This window comes from Culex quinquefasciatus, chromosome 2 (assembly GCF_015732765.1).
Source record: "Culex quinquefasciatus strain JHB chromosome 2, VPISU_Cqui_1.0_pri_paternal, whole genome shotgun sequence".
Classification (NCBI taxonomy): Eukaryota; Metazoa; Arthropoda; class Insecta; order Diptera; family Culicidae; genus Culex; species Culex quinquefasciatus.
Window position 1 is genome coordinate 157,846,464 of NC_051862.1, and position 22,926 is coordinate 157,869,389.

A 22,926-nucleotide genomic window follows, 5' to 3' on the forward strand; every position below is an offset into this window, starting at 1 on the left:
TAGATCTATGAGCTAAAATTAAAGTGAGCAAGCAACTCTCCGTTGTTGATACATCTGAAAATGTTGATTTAATAGCGGAAAACGGCAAAAGTGATGAGAATTGGGCGAACGGCTTAGGGTGATTAAAATGGGTATATTTCCCCTAGATGATTTGATAGATTTTTGACAGTTCGATGCAAACGAAATATTTCAAGAAAATCTAGGGAAAAAATACCCATTTTAAGCCTAATAAGCGGTCGTGTTTGAATGATCTTGGGTAATCTGGAATGTTCCATAAAATTTAGTAAAACAAAGTACACCAACCAGTAGAGCAACTTTTTGTGAACATTTCTGTTTAATTTGACTTTTACTAAAATGTAATCTAATCCATTTACAAGCATTTAAAAAAATAACTTCCCAAGTGTATTCTAATCTGACGAGAATGCACTACACTCAAAATCAGAAGTACCCCGCAAAAAGGGTTCTATCTACCCTTTATCTGTCATCCCAAAGAAAAAACCCTTTTTGAGGGTTACTTCCACCCTTTTTTTAAGTTTACCCGTCGTCACCCTTTTGCAAAGGGTTACTACCGGTAAACTTGAAAAAAGGATGGAAGTAACCCTCAAAAAGGTTTTTTTTTCTTTGGGATGACAGATAAAGGGTAGATAGAACCCTTTTTGAAGGGTACTTCTGATTTTGAGTGTAGGCTCCGCCCATTTTTCTATTTTCGGCAGAGTTCTTTTTTCTTTCAGCGCTCTTTGTGTCTGCCGAGTGCTGCCATTTGTGACGAAATTTTAAGCAAACACTCACGAAAAGTGGCATTTATAGAGAAAGTTTCCTGACATCACTGGCTCACTCCAACAGGCGCTGCTAGTGGTGTTGGTGGCGACCCTTTGTTCTTCATTTGCCTTCGTACAGTCATCCCACATATTCGGAACACCCACAAATTCGGAACACTTTGGTGGTAATTTGTCAATAGGATGCCAAATGCAACTTTTCTGTCGACCCTGTTATTTTTAGGACCTTCATTTGGACATTCACTTGCTATTCCACTAGTAAAAGTAGTACTTTTTCAACAAAAAACTGCATTTCAAGATTATTTTATCCAGAGCAGCAAATACTGCCTCCAAATTGCCTGTTCCATGATTGTGGGATGTTATTGTGCCTCCCACAATTGTGGAACACCTGAATTTAACTGATATTTTAACAAAAAAAGTTATCAGACCACTTATAAAACATAACTTAGCTTGAGTTTCGTTGGTTTCAGTGCGAGAAGTCATTATTTTGTAAAAATTATGTACTCACGGAGAGAACCAAAGTTTGTTTACATCCGTAAGAAAAAAGTGTTCCGAATTTGTGGATTTCAAGGGTCAATGTTTTTCTTTAAAAACTTGATATAAAACATAAAAATGTACAGCCGGTCTATACATCAATCGAAAGATCTCAAGAAAAGCTTTCACATGAAGGTAAGAGCAAATCATTATGTTCAATTAACGATTTTCTATGATTTGTTGAACATTGGCTGATCTGTAAACCGTTCCGAATATGTGGGATGACTGTATTCGCTCGGTTTTCTTCAGCCTTCGATTTGAATAGGTATAAACGTCATGTGACTCGGAGCGTTTGCAAATTAATTACATGTTTCAGGATTATTTTTCAAGTGAGTGACTAACTAATGTGCAAAAGAACATGTTGCCGATAGTTGGAAGTAATTTCATATCTTAAGCGCTTTGAAATCTTTCGTTAAGCGGTTTAGCTCTCATCTTGTGAATGTGTGTGCAAATAAAAAGATGAGAAATGGTCTCGCAAAATAGAAATTATGATCAAAAGTGCATTAAATTTGTTCTTTTTGGCCAGTAAATGGCATAAATTTGCGTGCTTACTCGAGGCGGTGCTGTTGCTGGTAAGTTTATAGCCTAAGTAGTATTTTTGGAGCATTAATCGAGCATCAAAATCTCCATATGGTGAAGATAGGTGTTTGATTAGAAAAGGTATATTTCCCCTACCACGGGTCTAACGAATTTCGTTTAAAACAATACGGCTCAAATCACTTTGGAGCATATTGGGTTTAGATTCGAGCACATCGACTCAAAATAAGACAACGATTTATTTGAATAGTTTTCAACAAGTTTGCGATTGACCTATTTGCCAAACATCACGAGAAATTCGACTTCCGAACTTCAAATTCCTTTCTCGAGTGCCACCTCCTGGGACACGAGTTTCTTTCCGCCACTTGACTCTAAGCAATTCCACGGTAGTGGCGTCAAAAAATGGCCATCACGGCCGGCGCCACCACGGCCGAAACCTTTAATTATCGTCACCGCAACAATCCAACCGGATCAGTGGCCGTCCACGCGCACCTCTGGATTTGTCAAACGACCCCACGACTGGCCGCGAGTTGTCATTCGTATTTTTGACATTGCCCACAGAAAGCAGCTCAGCCTCAGCAGTGTAAACAAGCGTTCATGGCAAAGGTCGTCATTTTAACTGCAACTACATCGTCGTCGGCAGTGTGATATGTTGCCGCATGTGACTGCTTTAAGTTTAGCTGTCAAACGACTTTGATCTTGAGTTCTTCAATACAGAGTGGATTCGTTACTTCGCACTCAAACGTCAAAACCAGTTGTCAAACTGATGATGACATTTTAATCACATTGTTCAACGATTTCTGACCACGTGGTTTCAAGATTTTGACAGCTGTCAGTCGTTCCAGTTAGCGAATACGAATTCGTCATTCGAATTAGCGAAATCATTCTGTATAAACTTTGTAAAAGGACCTAACAAACCAAAATAAATTAAATTACAACTTGTCGCATATCACGTTTGACGGTTCGGGAACATATTTCTATAAAAAAAAACAGGTAATTGTGCCAAGAGAGCACACGCCGACGCCAACATACACTCCTTGAAGCGTATTTGATCACTGTTGAGAACCTGTAAAACCCATTCGGCTAGCGCACAAACATTAGCCGTGACGTGACCTTGCGTGCGGTCAATCGGAACCGAAAATTAAATCTAACCTAAAACGTCTATTGTTTTATGTTGGGCTGATCAGCTGTTTTGCCGAAAGACAATGCCGCCCAAAGAAGTGGTGGCAAATGCACCGTGCGAGTTTTAGCTGCAGCAGCAACTCAGCTCAGCGCTATACGCATGAATTGAGCTGGAGCAGCGCAAGCTTATGCGCAAATCGGCGCGTTGAGGCGTGCGAGTAGCAGCGGAGCAGTTCTCTATGTTTTCGCAAATTAACTTTCCATTGCATTTTTGATTTGTATGAAACACTGTGTTTTAAAAAATTTCATCAGTGTCCATCCTCGCCAATCTCTGAAAAAAATATTCTTCAGTAGATATAAAATGTATCTAGAATGTTAAAAAATAAAATTCAGTGATTTCTTTTTTTCATTTTCTCAGAAATTAAATAACACGACTAACATTTCCAAAAAGTCAAATAATAAGACTGTAGTATTTTTGTACGTTTGTCATACACAGCAGCTCTAATCGAGTCCGTCCCAAATGTAAAAACAGCAAGCCGAGAAAAACGCATGTCAAATTTGTCCCGCCCATGAGTTTATGTGTTAGAGTTTCACGAAAAGTGAATTTTCTACGGTACCGTAATCTGGGGTGAATCGGGACTACAGTCTGAATAGGGACAGCAGTTTTTAGAGTACTTAAAGCTTTTAAATTTGAAAATGGATGTACACATTTTGTTGGCCTGAGTATGTTCTAATCGAAACCATCATGAAAAATCAAAATATTGTGCTCCAACATGGTTAAAACTGCTGTCCCAATTCGCCCCATGTGTCCCGATTGACCCCAGTTTACGGTAGTACAAAATATGTACTACATGATTTCGAACCAAACTGCATCATTAACTCAATTTTGACGAAATTACATATGGGACGGACTTGATTTGAGCGGCAGTACAATGTTAATTTAAGAAAGAATTATATGTTATGTAATTAAACATTTTTCTGAATTGTCTTGTTCAAGTCTTGTTTCTATCTACAACTTTGCCAGAGATAACAAACCGCATAGAAAATCCCTTCTCAAAATATGAATTTAAGAAAATTCTCATAGCACTTTTTATGGACGGCTCCCAAATTTGTATGGATACATGTAAAAATATTCAAAATTCAAAATTGAACAAAATTGCAGAATGCTAGAGAACTGCTCAGCTGTGAAATCAAATTATGAGACATCGAGCGTGGGTTTGTTTCGGTAGGTTTATGTGGTGTGCAATTTGGCTTTAATAACTGCTTTAGGGGAGAAAATTACAAACAAGCAATGGTGTCATAAGCCGTAAGCGCTTAATTAAAGCTCATGCAGATTTTCGCTTCATTAGCCGTTTAATGCAATATAGTCGGTTTTGCACAAAATTTATCAACTAGGTATATTCTTTATTTAAATCGACTACTTTATTTAGTGAAAACAAGATTTTATTATATTTTTAATGAATAAACAAATTTAAAAAAATATATACTTAAGAATCCTATGATAATTTAAAACAATATGAACTAAATATTAAATAAAACTGTTCATTATTTTAATTTCAGAAAAAAAAGCACCAGTTGTAATCGACAATACCATTTGGGAAGGGGGTAAGTTATTCAAATATTTTTGTATTTCGTAATTTAAATATTGCTGTTTCATCGTGTCAAAATTGGCCAAAGATTAACTTATAGGAAACTTGATGAGCTTTATACATTTTAGGCTTAGTGATTTTTCACACTAAAAAATGGCAAATTGCACGGGGACCACTATCCGAAAAAATAAAATGTCACGGAGCGTGAAAAATGCTAAAATAACTTACAAAATCTAAGGTTCACCAACCAGAAACATTCTTGTATCCTTAATTATATATAAAGCATCCAAGCCAAGTGATTTTTTAAGCTGAAAATTTCCAGTTTCCACGAGGACCACCAAATTAAATCTTTATTATTCGAGGGAATTTCACGAGGCTTAGAAAAAAATAATATGTTCCAGAAAAGGGCCTTTTTAAGATTGAAACATTATGTTTAAGCCGAAGTCTTCAATAATCCTAATTTTAATCTTAAATTTTCTTTTGAAATTCTTCCGTTAAAATAAATTGGTACATGGTAAAAAATTCTGTAAATTTGGAAAGTTTAAAATTTAAGGTGTAATATTATCTCTTTTATGATGTAATATTACCTCAATTGAGATAAAAAAAACTGACAAAACATTGGAAAAGTGGTGAATTTTCAGGTTTCTAGACGTAAAATTACAATTTTTTCTGATAAAAGATGTACCCATTCCCAGACCACCATGATTTTTTTTACTGTGCAGTCAAATTGTTATTATACGACATGTACCTAGCACATTGAATACTATCATTAGCTTAAAAAAATGAGTTTTCACAAAAAAAAAATGACGAGAGAAACTGTTTGCTGAACTACACATTGTAATTTAGCCAATACTCAAAATTGATTTTGAACGAACACAATCGTGATGAAAGTGACAATAATTGCAGGAAAATGCATTTGATTTCATTTTCATCAAACTTGGCTCATAAAAAAAATGAAGCATTTTTTTTATTTTAGCTAAAGCGAAAAGAATCAATTGATACTTAATAAATTTTTAAAATTTCATGCTATTTAAAAAAAATACAAATATCAATGAAGCCTTGAAAAATCCCGAAGTGCTACTAAACAATTTTACAGCCTGCACTTCAATCTTAATTTCCTCATTCTAAAATCATTTGACGATTCCGAAAATAAGGTTTTTTTTATTACAATTATGTATTATTTCAATCAGGTATTCAAAGCATCAATTCCTGAAAGATGTTTTAACAACTCTATTTTAATATTTGAGTTTCTTTCAAATATTATTAAATTTGTTTTAATTTAATATTCATTAGTAAATTATTACATAAATATCACGTTTTCAATCGAAAACTTATCAAATTCACACTTGGTATTTTTGTTAATTGATTTTCGAAAATCCTTGAATTTCATGGGATTTCACGGTAATTGTGGAAACGCTGTCCGCGAAATCGTAAAAAACACTAATACTAAATAAATTATAGGAAATTTTACGAGCTCTCTGAAAAAAAAAAAATACACTACAACAACAATTTACGAGTCTTCTATGAGATTTCATGTTTTTAAAGTATAAAAGTCAAGTTTGAAGGTGTCTCAATTTTTTTTCCCTTGAAAATATTTTTCAGTCTCGAATTCTGTTCGCTAACTGGGCTGAACAAAAAATGTCGAGGGGATCACTAATACATTAAATTTTCATAATAAAATATAAAAATAAAAGTTATACTTAATTTGTGTTCGAAGCTTATTTTTAAGTTTCCTATAACGTGTAGACTTCCATTATTGGCATGATTTTTTGTTCAAAGATATAAATTTTGCGTCACTATCAAAATTTTGACAAAATTCCTTCAACATGCCTTGTTTAGAATAGTGCCATACACATGCTGATTCCTTTTTGTAACGATTATCCCATTCCTTGTTAAGTTATGGAAATCGTCATTAATCAATGATAGCCAACTTAGGACGTCAATGATTGTATCACAAAATTTTATAAATTTTTAGGCTTCAAGAAGGCAACAATCGCTGATTCATTTTGGTACAGAAATTCGTTAAATTGAATTCAATACAGATCATTTTAGATTGATGATCATTTTTATTGGAAAATTATCAACAGCTTTACCTTAATTGGGACTAGAAATTTCCTAAAAACTTTATAAACATGTTTTATTTTTTTACCCCTCGGTCATTTTGGTTTGTTTTTTTTTTTGACGTTTGTCTGCTTTTCAAGTGAGCCAGTTGAAAATCAGCTCAGTTAAACAACGCACAGTCACCGAACAAGTAATGTACAAGCCAATTTACTTCCTAGGTTACTACCAACTAGCTGCACTGAAAAAACAAAATTTCAGTTATTAGCGAAAGCGTTCAAAGGCCAAAAAATTGTATGTATCTATATTTTGTATAATAAAACAAATTTTTGAAAAAAATATAATTTCATAGAAAAAAGGTTTGGTAAATATTCGGTTAAATCCTTTCTATTTGTACTCTAACATTATATCTCAGGTTTTCAGGATGAATTTACCATACTATGACTAGTATAAAATTGTACACTTAGAGGTTCATTGCAGGCTCAATGTCATGCAAACCATAGGTTCTTCCTAGTAATTTTCATGCATGTGCCTCCAACAAGCCAACGATTCTCAACCAAACTGGTTCTAATTTAAAATTTCAATTCTGTCCGAAGCAAAAGTCAACGACAGGAATCGAGCACGGGAGGGTCATTAAAAAGATCTCGTCTGAATATGCATCCTCCATCATCTGGTCGTTTAGAAGTTGGTCAACTCGCGATTTGCCAACCGTATAATCAAATTCTGAAACGAGCAGTTAGAACCAACTCTAGAACCGCGAGAGGGGTTTGGCCAGCAAACGACTTCCCAGAATTCAAGTTCATAATTCAATCTGCACAAGGTCATTCCAAGCCGAAAGACAGGCCCCTTTTCTTTCAATTTTGGTAGATTTCGCACCACCTGTCCAACGCTCAGAAGACGAGCATCCAACCGTTGAATTCCGCCGATATGCTGGTTGGCCTTCATCTCACCCCCCAATTTCTTCCTGTTTTGCAAATTGAACTCCAAGGTCATACAATTATCAGCACGAGGGGCAAATGGGCCGCGATTTTTGACGCCTGATCGCGGTGAGTTGGCGCTAATAACGGTGCTGCAGAAGGTCATCGCGAGGAGCGTCGCGTTGTAGATCCTAGCCGTTTGCTAATCAGATTTGAGTTGGAATTTCTGATGATGCGAAAAAGTTACGTTCTCTCAAACGGGTCGGGCACAGCTGATTTGAATACAACTCAATAAGAAGCAAGTTTAACGGCCACCAGCCGGTTTGATTTTATGGCAATCAGATGGATTGATTATACGAAAACTTCCGAGCAAAATCGTACAGGAGAGACAGGTATTCAAGTGTTTAGGACATTTGACAATTTTAGGTTGAAAGGTCGAATTGTTAGAACTGTATTGGGTTAAGCCTTCATCTGTGTAAATTAGTGATTAGTGAAGTGATTCATACAACTTTATAATTCAAACATACTTCAGATAATTGCAACTTTTAGACAATCGAGAATTTGGGTAATCGAGTCGGCGATGAATGAAACTACATTCACTCTAACTCACCTGCCTGTACACTAAAGGACTAGAGTCTTTCCCTAAACACCCCACTTTGAATTCGATCACTCCACATGGTGGTATAACAATTAAACAACTTCAATTATTCAAACCACTATTTTGCAACACACTCACAGTCTAGCTCAGAAATTCTCCTCCGTCCACTTTTACTCAAACACCTCGTTTAAAGTCTGTAGCTGAAATAAAAAAAAACTGAACTGCAACAGCTGCTCGCCGTTGTAACAGCCACCGTTTTAGAACAGCACGTTAGAGTCGGTCTAGCCACACACTACATCCAAAGTCACCACAGTTCAGCGCGAGTCTACAAACTACATTTCAATCGATTCTCAACTACCGGTCAACCAGCCAGCCGGCCATCCGGGGGGCTGCATCAGTAATTCACTGTCACCCACGGCCACACTTTTGAGGCTGAGCTGGAAAAAACAGTAGCAAAAAAAAATGTCGCGAGGAACGAGTTCTACTACTACAATAACCCCCGCGTCTTGAAAATCAATAACGGAAAAAAACCGCGATAGTGCAAAATCCAGGCACCCCGTAACCTGTTCCCGGGTAGGGGAGACTGGGAATCGTTCTGGGAAATTTTCAATATAGGGTTGACTTTCAGGAATGTCTTGTGCATTAATATTAATATCATCTGTGATTTATCTGTTGCAATCAATGCACGAGAAGAGATAATCCTCATTCATAATTCATAGTATTATTTTGAAGAAAATAAATCGCTTGATATTCATTACCTTTGAATCAATCTTCAACCATTCCAGTCGACTTGCCATCATTAGTTTTTAGAATATTGACATTGACACAAATTTGTTTGACGAAAAAGTTTTTTTTCCCGAAAAAATCATTTGCGGTACTGTACATTGGAATTTCACAAAAAATCAAAAAAATGTAAAACGAGCCCAAACATGCTGAATATCATTATGTATATGCTGGAAAATGCATTTCATATTGTTTTCAGCCGTATTGGAATTCTATTTTCTTTAAAATTCTGAAGTTTGTTGAAAAAAAATTTGTTTTGCCCTCTGATTTTTAGGGCCGATTTTGAAAGAAAGGGGGGGGGACATAAAGCTTGACACGTATTTGAAAAATCTTAAGTGATTTATCACTGCATTTATTTACAGAAAGTTTATTTTGCGGCAAAACATCTGCCATAATTTTGTTCTTGAGTAAGTTATTAACTGGGTTGGGGCTCAAACATCATTTGTTAATGCTGCAAATATTAAGGCAGAAAGTAAAATAAATTCTTGCCAAACATTTATGAAATATCTTTTTTTTTATCTTAATGTGATGTGAAAAAACATTAAAATAAATATTGTCAGGTAGCAAATATACATCATGTCAATTTATTAATTTTTATCCCCAGTTTGTTGAGAATTTGTCAATGATTTTCATGAGATTTTTTTGAGAATTTGTACCGTAAACTATTGATTGGTCCACGTGGTTTGTGGATATCCCAGCTTAGTTTTTTTTTGCGTTTAGTCTTTAAAGAGATAAGACAGAGTGCTGCGTGGTGAAGATCCGTCTGCAACAGGAATATCTCTCAAGGTCGTAGATGGTGTCATTGACTCATAGAGCAATTACTGTCTATGATGGTTCTGGATATAAAACAGAATGCATTTTCGGATTTTTTGGACAATTTTCTCTTAGAGAAGATAAAATAAGTTTTTAAATTATCGAATTTTATGTGTTTTTCAAAATTAATTCGTAAAAGTCTTAAACATTTTAGGCATTTTCAGTGAAAAAATTTCCTATGAAATGAGAAAAAAACTTTTTATTTGTGCTTTGAAATCAGTTCTAAAAGCAAAATAACTCGATAATTTTGTAAACAAAACTCGTTTTAAAGAATTTAAGGGGACTATCCATAAAACACGTGGACTCTTTGAAGTGTCAGACCCTCTCCCCTCCCTCCGCGTGGACAATTTCCATACAAAACAATTTTTTTGTATAAAGCGTGAAAAATCACTGAACCCCCTCTCCCCCTACAGTGTCCACGTGGTTTATGGATGGTCCCTAGCCAAAAATTGACTTTTCAAAAATTTTACCTAAAATTTATATTTAATTTGTTAAAAAGCATGTAAACTTATTGTGGTTTGGTTAAGCGTTTTAGCAGAATCAATTACTGAGAATACAAAGAGACGAGTTGTTATCTTGACAGATACGTATTTCGTCTACTAGGGGAAATTCTCGTATGTTTGGCAGGTTAAGCACTCGTTCCTAACTCCATCCAATTTACTGATTTTCACTATTTAAACAACAAATTTTGCAAAACTTTTGATAGAATCTTGCTTACTCACTTCTTATTGAGCTATTTATCACTCGGTTTCAGTTAAAAACGCTTTTAATGAGCTTTAATCGAATGTCAAAGTAATATGGCAAAATTAGAGGCACGCTGGAATTGGATGCTGTTCCCCTACTTACAGACTTCATCTGCAAGTGTTTTATTGAAAACAGAACACTGATGAAGTCTGCAAGCAGTAAACGACACACGTATCTGTCAAGATATTGAAATGTATAGCGGAATTAAAAGGAACAACTCGTCTCTTTGTAAACTTAGTTGACTAAATAAAACGAAGTTTTTTTTAACTACAGCAGCAACCTGATGATACCTACATTAAACGTAAACATAACAATTTGAGCGCTTTTAAATCTGATTTTAACAAGAAAAACAATGACTATCAAAGTCATCTTCGTTATATTTGACCCAAAGTCAGGCCCGTAGCCAGGGGGGTGGGCTTCGGGCTGAAGCCCCCGAAATTTTGGAAGACATATGGGAGAGAGAGAAGAGGAAGAAAGAAGAAGAAATTTTCTTCGCCCAGCCCCCTTGAACCAAAATTATGGCAACACTCCTGCCTCAGATTATTGTTGTTCAACTGTTTCTAAAACTTCAAAGTTTTAGCGGTAACATATACACTTTATTTTTTGACAAGAGCAAATAAGGACCATAATTTCTTGGGAAAATTTTAGAGAATTTTCAAATTTTTTACGCTATTGTATTTTTGAGCTTTTGGAGGAAAATACAATTTCCTATAATATTGAAAAGCAATGCGCAAAGTTTGGCCCAAACCAATCGGTCTCCAATTTCTTGGAGGTTTGTTCACTGGCAAAAACTTCGAAAAATATTGGCAATTTTCTTAATACCGTCATCAGGGGTGACATTGGGTCTGGGGGGTGAGATTGGGTCATACAAAAAAGCTGAAATTTATATGACCCAATCTCACCCCCCAGACCCAATGTCACCCCTGATGACGGTACTTTAAAAGCAAAAAAAAAAACATAATAAGGAATATTCAGGTAAATAACACACATCACGACTCAATGTTCCCTACAATAGCCAGGATCTACACACCACGACGGCACTGCACTTGCAACCCATCATGCCACAACACTGTGTCCGGGAACTTCGCCATCTGTTCCGCGCGCGCGGTTATCAATCGTCCGATTGGCCCGTCAGCCTAAACGATGGCGTCAGAACCTTCGAGAACGTTTGCCAGCCCTTGATATCTATCTGGGTTACACCCTCGTTTATTACTTTCAATAGGATCCGCGTCGCCCCACTTCGAGGTCCTTATCAGCTTGACGATGCGGTACGGATCGAGAAGCATTCTTCGAGATGTTACGTAGCGCAACTTGCACGACCCAGAAAACAAGACCGACCTGCACGCGCACCAAGCAATCCCGATGCTCTTGATCGTCGTTGATCGTAACATTCACCCTGTCTCGGGACCGCGTGTCCGTAATCTATGACACAGGGTAGTCGCGAATCTGGTGCACACTGGCTCCTCGGCTCGTTGATTGAATTAAAGTGCAATGTGAGAAAATTGGCGTTGACTTCGCCGCCCGAAAATAGCCGCCGGCTTGAACTTTGAACTCACCGTTGTCGTTGGGTAGTCCAGAACTTGGTCGCCGCCTGTACTTCCCCACACAAGTGGCCAAATTGATTAAAAGGTAGTTACAGGCCCTTCTCGCCGGGTAATTGAATCAATTTACAGAACTCGACGCCTGGCAACCCCGCCTTGTAAGAGAGATCTTGCGCGCACAGTCACTACCTTCTCTGCCCTCAATCTGTCGGACGACAGTCGTGCACTTGGAGGCTTCTGCCGAACCGAACTTTAAACCAACGGTACACACCGACTTGCAAAGACCAGGCACTACAACACGGTTTCACCTCACACGTCCGGACGGTTTCGCGTACGCACTAGAACTGAACTGAGCACGTTGCGCGAGCGCAAAGAATCTTCCTTGGCGCGAACTCAACGGACGACTCTCTGCCGCAAGACCAGAACGCGGGCTTTCTAAGTCTTGACTGAACCTAGCTACTGCGGCTTCGACCGGTGGCGGAGCCCTTCTCGCGAGAATAGCACGCTCATCGCGAACAGCTGAGCTCGACTATACTGGACGGAGAGTCTTGAAAGGATACTAACTGCATTTTCGAGGTGCCCTTAGTTCTCGGCAAATACAGTCAGTGGCTGGAAGAGGTTAAATTACAAATTCTAATTATCAGTTTTAAGTTCCCATTAAAAAAGAACGTATATTTATTCAGTATAAGATTTTAATTCTACCTGATTCAAATAATAGAATAGTGCCATAATACGAGAGAATAATCCTCCCATATCTACACCAACACAAAATTGTTTTTCCATAAAAATCGATCAATTTACCCTTCAATTTACCGATTATTACCACGTTTTCAATAAGATTATAAAAAATTAAAAATTATAAATAAATTGATTTAAACAGTCAGATTCAAATTGAGATATCTAAAAATAGACACCGATAGACACGGAGACATTTTCAGGAAATGTAGTTGAACGTGAGTACTTTCAGGTGAATTGTTCGGTTTTGCGCCAAAATGCGCCATTTTGAAAACATAGCAACTTGAAAATAGGCTCAAAATCACCTAAAAATGGTTATAACTCCTCAATAAAGGCTCAAAACATTTTGCTGTCTTCGGCAAAGATGTGTAATTTTATGTCATAAACAACTCTTTAGAACATAGTAGGCCGTTAAAATGCTAACATTTTGAGTTATCACCAAAAAAGTGCTTTTTTGGACCATTTTTTGCAAAAATGGCGTATATCTCGAGTAGATTAAGAGCTACAAATTTGGCGCCTTCGACAAACTTTCATTAAATTTTCTCCTCTACAACTTTGCCGAAGACACCAAAACCCTACAACGTCATCCAACAAAGTTAGTTTTTGGTTGACACCCTGGAAGGTTGTCACCCTGTATGTCAATAACTTCAAAAGATAGCCCTTATCAAGTACAACAATTCTTCCGAAGACTTTATTTCGCTAGGACGTCAAATAAAGGAGTTATCAATTTATTCCACTTAATTTTGCCATTCCGAACACTGTGCAATGCGACAAGTTAACACGACAGCGACGGAATAACCATCTCATATTCATCGAACCGTGGTGGCCGGTATAGATAAGTCTTGGGTTCGATTCTCGATATCGGCTTTTTTATGGGTAAATATTTTTTTAAATGAAGGAATCAATTCCAGCTCAAATCAGGTACTTTTGTACCCGACCATCTCCGATTTCAATGAAACTTTGTAGACATGTTATCCTACACTGAAATAAAAAAAAAGTACCAAATTCCTAAATTCTAGGAATTTTGGCTCCTTTTCTTATTTAGTAATTGGGTTTTTTGGATTACTTAATAAGAAAAGGAGGCAAAATTCCTAGAATTTAGGAATTTGGTACTTTTTTTTTATTTCATTGTAGGCCTATATAAGCCATTTTTGTGTATATGGAGCCAGTTGCACTCGAGAATAACATTTGGGAAGGGCGTAAGTTATTTGAATATTTTTGTATTTTGCAACTTAACAATTATTGTATCTCAAAGCCATTGCATCATATCAAAAAGTGGTCACAGACAAACTTGTAGGAAATTGGACGGGCTTTCTGAAAAAATACACTGAAAGAAATATACACACCACTTCTATGAGATTTTTCAATATTTAAGTTTAAAAGTTGAATTTAAAGGTGATGTCACTTTTTTTCGTTCAAATTTTTTCAGGAAATAGCCCAAGATGTTAGAAAAAGACTCACGAAAAATGCAGGATGGTATAAAAAAGCAAAGCAATCCACTTTAACGACCCACGGGTCTTTTGTGGGCTCTGTTGCAAGTTTCTACTCATTTCTAGGCGTCCGAAGGTTATGTGTGGTGAGTCACCCAAAACCTCTTTTACGCAAATGGACCGACGTTTTACTTCCCCATCCGATAGAAGGCGTGATCAGGCAAATCTCGTCTCGAAAAATGCCACCGGGTCCGTCTGGGATTGAACCCAGGCCATACTGGGGTGAGAGGCTACTGTAGGGTCCTATGCGACGCAAGACAAACTTGCATGCGTATATCGCGCTTGCATCACACCTTGTATGCAACCCATGCATGATTGTGTATTATGACAGAAGAGCGCGTGGTGGATTATTGTTAGTAAGCCACCGGCCTGAGCAGAGGGAATGATTGTGAGTCGTACGGACAGACGCGATGAATCGATGGCTAGCGGGCGGACGGGTGGAAGGCCATCGCAGAACAATAGTAGTGCACACGGAGCAAGACACAGAATAATTAGGACTCTACAATTGGCGACGAGGATAAAGAAAAAAATCGCGGCCGAAAAAAATAAAAAGTGTTTTTGTTTGTTTGTTTTCAACAGTGTTTGTGTGGTTGCTTGTTTTTTTGTTCAACCGCGGATGCTGTGCAGCATCACATATTTGTAGGGGAAAGTGCTGACTTCTTAGAGGTAATTGTGAAATTGTGAGATTGTGAAAAAAAATAATTGTTTTTGTTTTGATTTCTGTGTATGATTATTAGTAATGGCGTTTGCTAAAGATTTATTTAAAAACAGTAAACAAAGACCAAAGGTAATAAAAAAAGGTGAGAGTTAGAATGTGAATTGCTTCGAAAAGTTACTAAGTTTATATTGATTTAAATGTAATTTGTAATTCGTTCTTTTATTGGGTACGACAACTTGTTAGTTAAACTATGTATCAAGTCAAGGAGGGAAATTTGGCTTAGCTGTTTTGTTTTGGAAGTTTATGTTAGGGATGTTTGCAACGTTATTTTAAAATATTGAGTTTGAAAAAATAAAATCAGCTGGAAGTGTAAGTTGGTTGCAAACAGCAGGAACAGGGTTTAAAAAAAAAAGGTGGTAACACATACGTATTGGTACCATTGTGTGTATACAATCTGAACTGAAGTGAAAGTTATCATTTTGTATTTTGAATGTAGGTAAACGAGAAAACTGATGGTTTTGTACTAGCAAAACCTGAGATTGAGCTAAGATTCCTTTTGAGATGAGAAGATCTTGTGTTTGCAGATACGATCTAAAAAAAGGGTTTTCAGCCGTTGCTGAGATGCGCCTTCGGCCATCGTTGAAATGTGAAAAAAGTGCAGTGTGGATCGATAAGCGGTTCGACAGTTTTAGGGATTGCAAGTAATCGATGCCTGCGTGGATCGATATGAGGTTCGGCCATCGTTGAGATGTGCAAGAGATCGATGCCTGCGAGGATCGATAAGAGGTTCGGCCATCGTTGAGATGTGCAAGAGATCGATGCCTGCGTGGATCGATATGAGGTTCGGCCATCGTTGAGATGTGCAAGAGATCGATGCCTGCGTGGATCGATAAGAGGTTCGGCCATCGTTGAGATGTGCAAGAGATCGATGCCTGCGTGGATCGATATGAGGTTCGGCCATCGTTGAGATGTGCAAGAGATCGATGCCTGCGTGGATCGATAAGAGGTTCGGCCATCGTTGAGATGTGCAAGAGATCGATGCCTGCGAGGATCGATAAGAGGTTCGGCCATCGTTGAGATGTGCAAGAGATCGATGCCTGCGAGGATCGATAAGAGGTTCGGCCATCGTTGAGATGTGCAAGAGATCGATGCCTGCGTGGATCGATATGAGGTTCGGCCATCGTTGAGATGTGCAAGAGATCGATGCCTGCGTGGATCGATAAGAGGTTCGGCCATCGTTGAGATGTGCAAGAGATCGATGCCTGCGTGGATCGATAAGAGGTTCGGCCATCGTTGAGATGTGCAAGAGATCGATGCCTGCGAGGATCGATAAGAGGTTCAGCCATCGTTGAGATGTGCAAGAGATCGATGCCTGCGAGGATCAATTAGAATTTCGAATTCGATATGAGCCGATTTAATCAGATGTGCAACAGATAACTGCGTGGATCGTTGAGAGGTTGAGCCATCGTTGAGTAGTGGAAGAGTTTGATATGAAGTTGAAATGTGCAAGAGATCGATACCAATATGGAACAATGAACAATATGAGGTTCGATAGACGTTGAGATGTGATAGAAATTGAGGCCTGGAGGACTCGATGAATGATTGCCACTGGTATGTAAATGATAAATAACGGTAAGTCTTCCATTGATGGAAACATCAGAAGACAGGCAAATGGGTTTTGTGTATTGTAATGCAGGGTGATCTGATGCAAGTTACCGAGTAAATGTTAAAAAAAAAAAAGTTTAATGATGAAGAACTTGTAAACCTGATGGTGTTGAAGTCCAACTGTTTTGAGATCATTGAGAAGCAGAAATTTAAGATATGATAACAATTTGTTTAGATAGGATGTAGGGTGTTAATGACACCTAAATCGGCAAAGAATTGTAAGTCGAGCAATCTTAGAAATGTGTAAAAAAAAAAATGACAGTTTTCTGACAAACTTCACGGTACAGAGTAGGGTTGGCACGGTACACGGTACAGAATAGGGTTGGCATCCAGGATTTCAGGATGAAGAGTCAATGAAAAAAAAAAAATATCGCTGATTATAGTTGGAACTGAGGGTTTTATTGACGATGTTTGGTGTTGTGCGGATTGCTACAGAGAACTAGGATAGGCACATGAGCCCTGGACCAGTGTTGTAAATTTGTGATTAAAAAAAAAAAACTATCATTTGATGATTCTTGCACCAAAATGTCAGAAGGTATAGTGACCGTCACTATACTGGTGTGTTTTCTTATTTTATTCGCACACTCGCCAAATATTACTTTGTTTTCTCAGAAAACCGAAATGAAAGAACGCGAGAGGAGGATTGGGAACAGATCATACAGATCACGCAGCGGGAAGGGGCAGAATGTTAGGAGATGATATTTTGGGCATGAAATTGTAGTGGATGAGAATTGAAAGTATGATATTTTTATATTCCTGTCCTGAACCGTACGCTTCGTTTACGAGGCGATTCTCGGTCTTCTTTGGTGGACTAATGACGTTGCAAGGATTTTCGTAGACAGTTCCGTTGAAAAGATCTTTTACAGCAACCAACTCAAAGACGATAGAAGAGAAAAAAAGCTGGCGACAAAGAGGTTAGAATGGAGGAGGAGTTCTATGCTTATTGGCATAGTATGTTATGCTGATTTTTTTTTTGAGTTGAGCGTGCTGAGAATAGAACTTGCATTTACAACTGAGATGTTCGATAATTGTAGGGTGTTTGGTAGAGAGTTCTCATTGTTGACCATTACATGAAATCAGTTTTGCTTTAATGAAAAAACTGTTTATTTCTGCACAGGAAACTAAATAAAAAAAAAAGTTTTTAGGAAGCTGTGCCAAATAAGACAGGGTAGTAATCTTAACCTGCAGGGGTGCATGGAGCGCGAACAAGAGCTGATTCAGCGACAATCATGGGTTGTAACAATCTGCGATCGTAACAACCTCTGACTGAAAGTTTATTTTTTATCTCGAGAGAGAAAACCCTCATGACTCTCTCGAGTCGTCTCTTGTAACAACCCGCGACTCAACTTTTGCTGTCGCACAGAGAGCGCTACCGATTGCTTTTCCTAGCAATCACTGAAGGTGGAACCCAGTGAGCGCCGGGGTGGTCTTGTCGGCGCGAATTTCCTCATTGGTTACTGTGATTTGCGCGCCACGTGTTTTCTTTTTGCTTGCTTACGCAATGCAATTCTAGCAAGAGTTTTAATGTTTCTTTTAAAAGCTTCTATAAGAAATTGGTTTGCTTGTTTACAGGACATATAAAAAAACCTCACGATTTTTATGCAATATTCTTGAAAAAGGCGAGTAAAGATAACTTTTTAAACAGCACCAAGGAACGGATTCAGTGTACAGGGTGTATTGTATAGCACATGTTAGCCTTTCGGAAGCCTACAAACCTCGTGGCTCGTGGTCATGACCACTTACAGTACCAATGGCTAGCATCTTGTATTTTTATACAGACTTTCACACCCGGGTCACCTAAGTGTGAAAGTATGGTTCGGGGAGATGAAGCCGAATTCCTGCGCTTTAATTCGAACCAGCGACTTTTGGGATAGTTAGTCCAGTATATTCGGATATAAGTCGGCTCTTTTACGACAATTTGTGGTGTGATTTGAAATACAGAGTATCAAAAAAGTGTCCGTGCAGCCCTCTCCTTTGAAGCTGCATATTGGCCCTATTTAATAGTTTCTTCACAAATTTCATGGCATGGTAGAGATGTATTTCACCAAAAACGACTTATTGCTTTAAAGATTTCTAAAACGATCTTTAAAAATCCCCTTCCCAAATATTTGAGCCCTAGCATTGTTGTTAAATTAGAGGCATTTAAACTATTCTCAGTATCGTACATATAAATTTATCAAAAAGACGAAGTTTTAAGTTGTGACCATTTGATGCAAATCTACACTCAAAGTTAAAATCACTCTTTGTACTAAAACAGATATAAAAATATTAAAAAAACTGATTTTCAGAATAAACCCAAATTATCTAAATACGCTAAACTTCAAAACAAATATTTATGATTGTTTCCAGATTATTGTAACTATTTTTTTTCAAAAATTGTATTTAAAAACGTTACTTAATCCACCTTAAGGAGGTTGGTGCCTTCCTCACATTCAAGTTGTATTTTAGGTTTTATTTACAAATTATTTAATTTTTTTTGAATAGGCCAAATACCATCAAAAACAAAATTTAACTAAACAAGATAAACGCTAATTAACATTCCAACGCCTAAGGCTTCAAAAAAGTTGGAACAGTAACTTCAACTCAATGGTTCTCGGGCATAACTCAACCAATCAAGATGATTCTTCTTTCCAGTGATTTGTTAGGATGTCTAGATGATTCTAGAACTTTGCAGAACTTAATTTGATCAAATCTGTATATTTTGCGATCAAAAACATCGTTCCAACTTTTTTTTTCGCTTGTAAAAAAAATCGCCAAAAATTCCGCGGAGGCAGTCGTTTTAAAAAAGGTGGAACGATGTTTTCGGTCACAGAAATAACAGATTTGTTCAAATCAAGTTCTGCAAAATTTTAGGATCATCTAGACATTCTTACAAATCACTGGAAACAAGAATTGTCCCGATTGGTTGAGTAATGCCCGAGAACCAGCGAGTTGAAGTTACCGTTCCACCTTTTCTGGGAGGGTTGGGCGTCCGTGTAAGTTTGACATGCGTTGGGCGTTCCAGTGTTAAAAAACTAAAAAAAGGAAACAAGAAAAACATAAAACAAGTGAAGTAATGTTTTTCGTAGAACAAAAGTTGCTCAAAATAACCTTTTTCAAAAAAAAAAAAAAATGCAGTAGAGGGTTAAGGGGGTTGACTTTCAGGTGAATGGTCTATTGTGGTATATTGGTCAAGAATGAGGTAATAATACAGTATACTGTATACGGGACCATCCACAAATCCACAAACCACGTTGACACTTTAGGAGGGGTTGGCGATTGCCCACGCTCCATACAAAAAAGATTTTATTTGTATGGAAATTGTGTACGATAGGGGTGGGGGGGTGGGGGGGGGGTTGTGGATGGTCCCTACAGTATACAGTATCTTATAAGAATGAAACGAATCATTTACTTCCTGATTCCTTACATTTGTCCCGCAGTTTCTAAATGAAAAAAGTTTTTCAAACAATAAATCAAACTACTTTTTACGAAGAGAAGTAATTGAGAAGGAATACTCATATTTCCCTAAAATATGTCTAAACTTGGCATTAATGCCAATCGGTGTGTCGTGTGAGCAGCAGCGCCGAAAAGATGGATTTTTGTGGCGTTCTTTTTGTGCTGTATTCGTGATCGTGTTCATATCATGCATGCGGTGAGGGGGGTCATTGTGCTAATGAATATTATTGCGCTTCATTATCGTGTGAGCAACAGCGCCGAGAAGATGGATTTTTGGGGCGTTCTTTTTGTGCTGTATTCGTGATCGTGTTCATATCATGCATGCGGTGAGAGGGGTCATTGTGCTAATGAATATTATTGCGCGTCAGTGCCGTGTGAGCAGCAGCGCCGGAAAGATGGATTTTTGTGGCGTTCTTTTTGTGCTGTATTCGTGATCGTGTTCATATCATGCATGCGGTGAGGGGGGTCATTGTGCTAATGAATATTATTGCGCTTCATTATCGTGTGAGCAACAGCGCCGAGAAGATGGATTTTTGGGGCGTTCTTTTTGTGCTGTATTCGTGATCGTGTTCATATCATGCATGCGGTGAGAGGGGTCATTGTGCTAATGAATATTATTGCGCGTCAGTGCCGTGTGAGCAGCAGCGCCGGAAAGATGGATTTTTGTGGCGTTCTTTTTGTGCTGTATTCGTGATCGTGTTCATATCATGCATGCGGTGAGGGGGGTCATTGTGCTAATGAATATTATTGCGCGTCATTATCGTGTGAGCAGCAGCGCCGGAAAGATGGATTTTTGGGGCGTTCTTTTTGTGCTGTATTGAGGGGTGTCATTGTGCTAATGAATATTATTGCGCGGAAAGATGGATTTTGTGGCGTTCTTTTGTGCTGTATTCGTGATCGTGTTCATGTCGAATTATGTGGAAGGTGCGAAGCCGCGTTTTAGGATTCTTGTGTCTTTGTTGTTTTATTTGTGTTTCCATCTGGAGTATTAGTTTTAAAATTATTTTCATTTTTTACAGCTTCCTGGAATTATTTTAAATCAAATGTTTACATGTAAATTTGTCTACTCACTATATGATTTATTTAAATGTTCATATTATTCCTTATCCTATTCCTTTCCTGTAATATACCATCTCCTCATACCATATATGATCAAATTGCTTAAATTAACGAAACTTTCTAAAACAGCATGGGAACCATCTGGAGCATTTATATTTTAAATCACTGTTTTTTTTTTACAGCTTCCTGGAATCATCTTGATTGTATTTATTATATTTATTTTATTTACTATATTTATTATATTTATTATTTATCATTATTACAAAACTATATGCTTATTAGATAATACACTACAGACTCACATTTACACTTACAAACATTCAAATCATTAAATACATTACGCACTCAACCATTTTCATCGGCCCGATGAAATGCCCCTAACCCCCATTCCAAACCTCCCAAAAATATTCCGTTCACTTTTAAAAGTCGCATGGGTTCCCTGCACTTTTGCCACTAGTGAACAACAAAAACATCCCCTCCCAAATCCCCACGGGACTGTATGGGCGTAGCCTTGGAGCACAGTGTGGAAATTTACGTTCTTAGATATTCTTGGTTGTACCGGGCAGCAATCAAATTGTCTAAGAATATTGAATTGACCATTGTGGCACCCCCTACAGCGTGGTGCAGACCCGTTATGCTATGCTATGCTATGCCAATCGTTTGAAAACTAGAAATACAGGGTTAGGGTTAAATAAAACTGAAATGTTATAGCATTATGGATTTCAATCTGTTTTTGGAATATTTTCCAACAGGTAAGGTTTTACTCAACATTATTATTTTTAAAACATGTACTGGGGTAGGCCACACAAAGTCCATGCACTATTTTGGAAAAAAAGTTTTTTCAATAGTGATTAGAAAAATAGTTACGTTAAAAATTTTAGTTTAAATTCCGGTGAGAGTTTTTCATGTTAAAATCATATTTAGGATGTTTAAACTTTATTTGTACGTTGAATGTACCATAACTGAAGTTGCTGATATTGTTTTTAAGAAAAAAAAAATCAATGTTTATATTTAGTTAACAAAGTTTATAAGCTTTTTAACAAAATAAATATAAATTTTAGGTAAAATTGTTATTAAGTCGGAATTTTTCCTGAAATTTGCAAAAACTAGTTTTGTTTATAAAATTATCGATTTATATTGCATTTTATACTGAATTCGAAGCACTAATCGCAAGTTTTCACAATTTACATGAAATTTGTTCAACTGAAATTGCCTATAAATTTGAATTTTTTTTTAATTGTGTTTCAAAAACACATATTATTTATTATTTTCAAACCTATTTTACCTTCTCCTAGTGGAAAATTGTCCAAAAAATCCGAAAATGCATTCCGTTTTCCGATTCAATATCATGTACATTGAGAAAATCATGACACTTGAGAAGTTTAAAATAATGAGTTTCATCACCATTTTCTTAACTTTAGTTTACTGACTTTTTAAACTTTTCAAAATTTCATGAAAAATTCTTTTTGAGGTTCTTTGAACACTTTTCTACCACGGTCAGAATGATTCTAAACAATTCTGTACGTATTTTAATTGTATTCTTTATTTTGCGGAAAAATCGCAAACCTTTCAAAGTCGCCCCGGCTTCCAAAGTCACCCCGGCTATCAAAGTCACCCCGTTTTACGGTACAAAAAAAACCCGTTGCTCTTTTGTTGGGAGGTAATTCTTGTCGAAAGCGCTTCACCACATCACGCATTTTTATGCAGTTAACAGCTTGTGCAACTTTGTTTAACCTTTACTTCAAATTTAACTGCATTAACACACAAACACGAACACGTTCTTTGAGCTGAAACGAACGGAAACGCATTCAACGTGCCCATGCAGTTTTAATAAGTTTAACACACTCCAGAAATAAGTAATCGATTAAATTC

General features: G+C 37.3%; 1 protein-coding gene across 1 annotated transcript in view; it reads right to left on the reverse strand.

Moving 5' to 3' along the window:
• LOC6032427 (ATP-binding cassette sub-family G member 1) overlaps window positions 1–12,535 on the reverse strand; it is a 78,073-nt gene extending 65,538 nt beyond the window's left edge. The window contains exon 1 of the mRNA XM_038254336.1: window positions 12,028–12,535. The gene's annotated coding sequence lies outside the window, so the exon portion shown is untranslated. The remainder of the gene's footprint in view (window positions 1–12,027) is intronic.
• Window positions 12,536–22,926: the final 10,391 nt, after the last annotated feature.